Raw genomic sequence first — 8,381 nt, 5'->3', positions numbered from 1 at the left:
CAGACTTTGCTAAAATAGCACTTACTTCAGCCATGAAAAGTGAAGTAATATTACTATACTGAATCTCTAAGCCAGGATGTGGTTGGAATTGCTATGCTTGATTGTCTACTCTAGTTTATTTTGTTATTTCATATTTGTTATGTTTGTAATATAAAATCATGCAATGATTGCATGATTTTATATTATAAAAGCATTCTGTATTTATAGCTTATCTGTCTTGGTGCACTTAGATCACAACATGTAAATGAGAACATTACATAGAGTGTTGGAGTTCAAAGCTTAAAAGGTAGATGTCAGTCATTACTTGGAAACCTCTGGGAAATTCTATTTCTGGCTTCTGGCTCTCCTCATTCTTTAAACATCAAACATCCCTTTGCTTGAAAAAGAGCAATAAGTGCAAAGCAAAGACACAAACATAAGCAATGCAGTCTTCTTCTGAAACTTTATGATCATTCTATCAGCTTGAAAACATTTTCTGTGATCAACACGCACTGCTGAACCAACAGCAATCAGTTAGGAACTTGTGTTGAAGAAAATGCCATCAAACACAGAAGCTATAGAAGTGTGCCTCCCCTGAGAGGCAACAGCAACCACCACCTTGAATTGTGCCTCTAAGAGAATTCAGTCATATGCACATATTTACCAATAGGTCTTTGACATATATGAGAGCTCTTCACATGCTATCCATATAGCAATAACAATATGCATCCACCAATGCCTCTTAATGCATTAAATCCCTCATTAGCACTTGTCAAAGCTCCACAATATCATTTGATGGAAGAAGATAGGCACAGCACAAACCGCTCTGCAGGACCCATCACTGTGGGACTTCAAAGAAAGAAAGAATGGTTTGCACCAAAACAATAGAATCTCCAAGTTTTTAGTTTAGTGGCCTAATACTTGCCTCTCAGAAACACACACACAGGGAGTAATAATGAGATTTACAAAGTTGAACTTGCTGATGACCTCACATGACTATTTACAAATAAACCCTGTCACAAACAGTTTGATAACATTTTCTGCTCTCTCAGATATCCATTGTTTCCTGTAAATGGAACAAGTACAAAAATAAAAAAGCTTCCCCTTTTCTTCCCCAGGCAAAACAATCCTTAGAACAATTAACATTACGGACTGTCAAAAGTGTTCAGACCAAAGTGACAAATGCAGTAAATGGCAGGCAAGCCCGGCCCGACCCACCAGAACACTGCATGCTGGATTTGTCATGCAAATCAAAATGGAACCTGACATACTCTTTGTTCATTTTCTTTTCAAAAAATCTACTTTAAATGCCTCCCATGTGCCCTGTTTTGGGAGCTGACATTCCAGATGCATCAGTGCAAATTAAGGGAGGGATCTATTACCAATAAAGAAGATGGGATATAGAGAGTTTCAAAAATCTTATTGGAAAGACTGCAGCAAGAATTGGTGCACCTTGCATCTCTACTGCTCACCAAGCCGGCTGCTGCTCCTGCTCTTATGAAGTCTCTTCAAAAAAAAACTCCCTCAGTCGATCCTTGCAGAAGTTCTGGCAAGCTGTCACAGGCTAGTATTATACAGTCTGCAAGAAACTGATACATTGTCAATAAGGAATAACAACAGTGGTTTTGCTTTATTTTGATTTAAGGTTTATCTGTATTAAAATGCATGAAGGTTAATGTTCATAAAAATATTTAAATGATTAATTGATTTAGATACATCTATTTTATTTATTTCTATTGGTTCACTAGATGAGTGTATAAACAATTATGTTTTTTTTTTTAATGCCAGCAGATGTACAATATATTACAATTAACTAAGACTGTATGAAGAACTTTTAAACAATGAGCTTGATGTCCTGACCCCATGAAAATATCTGGGAAACTTTCACCAACTTCATCTGGGCCAATTGTTCATCCTTCAGAACACTTTTGTAGCAAAACCCTCAAAGGATTTACTGGAAAAATGTGGAGCTTTCGTTTCAAAAAATATACAAACACATATATCAATAAAGCAGCTTAGAATATACTCTCAAAAATAGACTAACCCAAACTTTGGACTACATTGAACTCCTGCGTGATCATATACTTTTGCATCTGCTAAAACTTGACAGTGAATAAACATAAACAGCGGTTCCAACACTGCATTTCAACTCTGAGCCTCCAAAAATTTATTTTAAGACCGTACAGTTAGTCAATTATTCTGATCCATACCTATATTAATGCTGGTACCTGTATCTGTCCTAATGAATGTTACTGATTTCATTCTGACAGATAAATGCTGGCCTGTTTCAACACAGCGCTTCATTCTTGCTGCTTGTTGGCTCTTATCCAGCAGCACTACATCTGAATGCTTCTCAGAATTTCATTTACTCACTTACCTCTTCAATTTTATCAGTAAAAATAAACTGAAGAGCACTTTCATCCAATGCCTTAACAGAACTACTATCAGACCCTTAATTTACCCTTATATACAGTCTCTTAAAAAAGACAAGAGCTTTACGTTCTTCTCTCCATTGGTTCTGAACCTGAACTTTCATGAATCAGATTTCCTCCTAGTCGTGTTCAGACAAACTGTTTCTTCTCTGTTGCCCCAAGATATAAACATCCATAGACAGGGCATTTTCAGTGAAGGGAAATTACGCCTCTGCAATTGTTTTCTTGCCTTCCAATTCACATCTGATACTCAGTACCTGATCTATCTGTTTTTCCAGGGGCTTGAGCAATAGTGGCTGTAAGTATGCCTTTTAATTTGATGTCATTTGGCTGGTTAGGAGGTAGTTGACATTCTGTCTAAAGGCAGTGGGATAGTTATCAATGATCATATTCCAGTTGATAATTCATAATCAGGTGGAATGCCAGTCACATTTCAACAATTTAAAACTATATCAACCATCTCCGACATACTCCGAAATTGTCAAACCATGCAATGCATTGCTTAGTGACCTTTAATTTATTTCTTGCACATACATTTTCACTTAGGAGTATTGCCAGAGCTCTGTAGAACAGAATCTTGCTAATCTTAATTTATCTCACTAATCTGTCTAGGTGCTGAGAATAAGTAAAACTGTGCCTTGGCCTTGTGTTGCCTAGCCATATTCTAAATAACAATATAGATGGAGATAAGAACTTCCTCAGAGCAAAGCCTTGTATTGTTTAAATACAAAGATGTCAGTACCAGCATCAATTAAACTGGAATGTCAAAGAGCATAAATTACATCAGATATAGATTTATTTCTCTTTCCAAGAAGTGGGAAAAAGGAGTGGTATTTTATAATTCTCGGTCACAATTTGCCTCCTGTTGCTCCTTCCATGGAGCTTTGTTTTGTTTGGTAGAAGTACTTTGACCACAGTCATGGCAACAGGCATGTGGTAATCCAGTAAAACTACTTCTGGAAGTATGGATAATTTAGATTATAGTGTACAGAATCATACACCCTGAGCAGCACTTAGAAAACAAAGCAAATACTTGTGAATGCCTTCTGAAGCAACCTCTAGTATACAAAACCTCAGAAAGTATGTTAACTTTCCCATTAAATGTTTGGATAAGCTTTCACGTGTGTGAATTTCGTACAGATAGCAAACTGGGAAACATCAGGAGAATAGTTTCTACCCTGATCTTCTCACTTAAGTCATTGCTGATAATAACATTAAAAAATCCCCATCTTACTAACTTGCACACTGCTTAGCTACAAAAGAAAGAATTTTGATCCCTGAGTATCAAATCTTACCCTTTACTTAAAGCTAAAATTAATTTATCTTTCGGCAAATCAGAGGTTTCATTTTTACTATCGACATATTCATTGAGCCTCCTTTTTTTTTTTTTTGATTGATTGAAGCTTTCGTTCCTGCACTGTCAACAGATCTTAAGGTGAGAAACTTCTATTCACATGTGTAACTGACTTAATTCTCACATCTTCCCAGTGCTTTCCCTTTGATCTCCACACTTCTGAGTTTAATCATTAAGTTTGCATCAAAAGCCTCATTTTTTCAGTTGCTGTATCTTCACTGTTTTCATGACTTGATTAAGAGAATACAATTCCCGAAAGCTCATTTTAGAATTATGTTAAGATAGTTTTGTAGTAAGTACCATATAGTGGATCTTCAAAATTACAGTGGGAACTAGCATGATTCCTATTCCCTTTTTTTTTTGTTAAATAACATTTATACATCATGATTCGGCATAAGATTTTGCTGAGTATTTTGTTTGCAGTTATATATTAAACTTCATATATTTATATATATTTAACTTAGCATATACAGGAGATCTAGAGATTTTCTGTAAAAAATGGCAAAAATATCTGGATTAGGACTCTAAAAGCACACATTTTTCTCTTCTGAAGTTCAAGTTAAAAAAAGCAACATATTAGTTAAGTCATGACAGAAATCCGCAATTTCTCCAAGGCTAGAGGGACGAGAAATTTTATCCACCTCATCTTAAGCAGCTTGTTCAAACAATTACAGATTTGATTAAGAAATTCAAAATTAAGAACTCAGACAAAGTTTAACATAGACAGGTCAGCTTAAGGTCTGTTCTAAGTGCTGTGGGAGCTGAATTAGCAATGACATTCCTTCTTCAGCACAGAGCCTTCATAAGTCCCTTTCCTGCCTATGGAATCTTCGGTGGCGCATGGAGTTTATTCAGGTTTTAATGGAGCTGAATAACACTACCTCATTTTCTTTTTATAGGACACCTACTTCTGATTTTGATAAGAGTTTATATGAATAAAGATCTTGTTTTAGACTTTTTTACAAAACTAAGTAGATGTTATCCTAGACTGATTACGTTTACATTATAAATTTTTTTTTTTTTTGAATTCACTATGTGAAATATATTTTTCTCTGATAAATGTTATTATTGTTAGTGGGCATCTGGGCTTAGAGATGAATCATCTTAACAGATATATTACTTTTCTAGAGCAAATTAATAAATTAGGCCTGAGCTTTTCCTAATGCTTTTGAAACAATTCTGATATTTTTAGTCCACTATCTAAACACTAAAGACAAACAATACCAATAAAAGCCACCAAGCAGAAATAAATCATTAACTGAAGATCAGGAAATACATTTCACTGTAGAAAAGTCAGGAAAGATGTATTAAAATATCATTAAGAGAACTCCAACTCCAGAGCAGTGGCACAGATTTCTACTGAACAATAATGACTGAGTATTAATTATCACTTATTATTCATCATATGAATTCAGAAGAAAAGTGATTCACCAATGCAAAACACACTGTGCATTCACTTTTCACTCCCTACAATAAGTCAGGCATGTAAGCAACCTGCTCATCAAAAGCGGTGCATTATGGGTGCATTAAGATTCCCTGAGGGCCAGGTTCCTTGAGTACTGTTCCTGAAAAACATTTGAACAGCTCTGTACAAAAGCAGTCCCCAGCCAAATACATGAATGAAAATCACAAGTGGCTGCCCTGTCAATCTTCCACACATACTGCATTCGTAGCCATGCATCACAACACTTGGCCTGCTATGTAAGATCTTTGCTCTTCCCTTTGCCATGCTTCAGTACAGTTGTTTCCTTACAGTGAAGTTCATTTTCTTAGTTCCCTGCTTCTAAAAACAGCACAGCAGTAGGCATTAGCATGCAGAAAAGTACACTGAAACTGAGAGCTACCACCCCAAATGCAATATGATCCTGCCATCCTAAATGTACGCAGTACTCTGCCCACCCACTCTCACGCTTTACCCAGAAAGCTGTAGTGACTCCCTTTCTCAGGTTGCAATACTGGGCAGTCTTTGTTTACAAGATACTGGGAAAGCACAAAGTGGGAGCTGACTTTTGCTTTCCAAGTACTTTGGGAAGAACAGCTTATCTAATAATTTCCATTGCTTGTTCCTGCTGATCAAAGTCAAATCAGAGTGAAAATGAAGAATGGAAATAGGACTAGTGAGTCAACTGTGAGCAAGTAACACATTCCTCTTTCTTCACATGACCTGACGAATGAATTAATAGTTACTGCAAATGAAATTACTCCACATCTAGTGAAGTTAGTTCACAGTAGTAAAAGAAAAATGACAGTGAAATATTTCTGTATTTGGAGTAGGAGTGATACAGCTGTAGGACCCATACCTTCACATACGCATGCAATATTTGTTTATGTTTGTCTTAGTTACATAGCGTATAATTCTATATAATTATACTAACAGAGATTTAATTTAGTCTGAGCTCCAAGTATATAGGTATTGAATTTCCTCTTTAAACAAGGATTTCCCTTTTAAACATCTCTATGCTGAGATACAGTAATTTGGAAGACTAGAAGCTGGAAAGTTAAGTAGCATAGGAGCACTGCAGGCAACCAAGAAAAGCATGTAATAATGAAATGAAGAAAAAAAGACGTAAAGTGGTAATAAAATATACCTACATTTTCTCATACATATCTGAAGGGGTAAATATCACTGCACTTTAGCCTTTCAAGATGACAGGAATGTTGGGTATGTACAGATTGCAATAAGGCTTGGGAAAAAGAGATTTAGAAGTAGCATATGTTTTCAATCAGCAGGAAACAAATCTGATCTTTTGGATATCAAATGTAAATCCCACTAACAGTATGTGAAAACAGGAATGGATTGGCCATCTTGAGCCATAAACCTGACATATCATAAAAACACCGCTGCCAACTATTTCTGCTTTCACTACCAGGAATTTGTTCCAATAGCAACACAGATTTGTGAATGATTGCTTCTTGCACTGATCATATTGAACTTCTTAAGTTTTTTTTTTTTTTTTTTTTTTGCATTAGGTTAGGGTATTTTTGCATTATGGCAAACAAATACACTACTTGTCATCTTTTACTTTCTTAATTTTATGAGCTGGTATCAATTTTTAATAAGGTACACTATATTTCACTGCTTGTCTTTATTAAACTGCTTTATTAGAGAACATATTTTCACTAGCTTCACAGATACTCTGTTATCTACTAAATACAGTGATCTTCTTTCTGTTATCTGCTATATAGTTAAAAGATTTTTTTTTAATCAAGGTATCTATAAAATCTATAGCAATCTATATTACTAGGCAAGTCTATGATGTTACAGCCACATGCTACAGCTCATTTCTTCTAAAGAAAGCATAATTCCCTTTCTTCCTGAAGACTCTCATCTTTCAAAAAAGGAAATACTTATTTTCTCATTTCAACCTCTGCTAGTTACTTCTGTCCTTTCATGCCTTGTGCTCTTTCTAGCCACCACACCATGATGCCCCAAATATTTTATTTCAGAGCATGATGACCCAAATATTTTATTTTAAAGTTGCTGAGGCTCTTTCAGCATGCATATGAATAGTATTTTAAGTACCCATGAACAGCCCAGGGCAGGAGCTCTAAAGAAACAAATGAACAAATTAAGAATCTTTTTACAAATTAAAGAAAATATGCTATGGAAGCTGTAGTATTTGGCAGTCTGTCCTGTGTTTCCAGAGGGCCCATATGCACATATTTTGTGTTGTGATACTTCTGCCCCACTCAAGACTAGAGTCGCATCCTTAGTTTCACCGTTCACAAGCAGATCTGACTCCAGTGCCAGAGATTAATTGCCTAATTATCTTACTCTCATTTGGAAAGTTGCCCTCTGGCTCCTCCTCCTGGTTTTGATATTTAGAAGGATGAGCTACCGGAATTATCTGAGCCTCATAAACAGAAGGAAGGAATCACTTAGGGATAAATTTTAGGCAATAAACAACTTCCAAGGACAAAATTACAGCTATACAACATTTAGGAGGCTCTTTTACACATATTGCAGTATTTGTTACCTTTTGTCACTTGGCATAGGGTATCACTGCCTTCAAGATCAACCTCTGATTGCTTGAAGATACTCTTCATTTGACATGCTGTTGCTATCCAGTCTACAAATCTTCAGAAGACTGGCAAATACCCAGTGTAACAGAACTATCACTGGAAATTCCCCTGGTATTAAGAGGACAGAAGTTACATGTAACATGTTTGTCCTCAGAAATGTACAGTTCATCAAAGATTGCCACTGCCAGTAAGTAATTAAAGATATGTTCAGCAACAATAAACGAGTGGGCAGCAGAAAAATTCAATAGGAAGACAAGAACCAGGAAACTAGAATACTAAGCACAAAAGTACTATGATGATAAGCAGGATAAAGTGTGTAAAAGCGTATTTTATAAATGCAAAAGTGAAGAAAAGAATCATAACCAGTAAAAATGTATTTGCCCAAATATATATAAATGTGTGTGTATTTTTTTCTCTCTTGGACAATTAAAATACCAGATTATAAGTCCCTTCTGTTGATAGAGTAAGGTACGTTTACAGCGTGGTTGAGTTAGATAGGTGATTTTCCTCTTAATATTACCATTTTATTTTGTTTAACACTAGGAATTAGAACATAAACCTAGGTGGCATAGACCAAGCATCAGTTGCAGCTG

Source organism: Rhea pennata, chromosome 19, assembly GCF_028389875.1.
Source record: "Rhea pennata isolate bPtePen1 chromosome 19, bPtePen1.pri, whole genome shotgun sequence".
In the NCBI taxonomy this organism is placed as follows: domain Eukaryota; kingdom Metazoa; phylum Chordata; class Aves; order Rheiformes; family Rheidae; genus Rhea; species Rhea pennata.
This window is presented reverse-complemented; position numbering follows the sequence as displayed.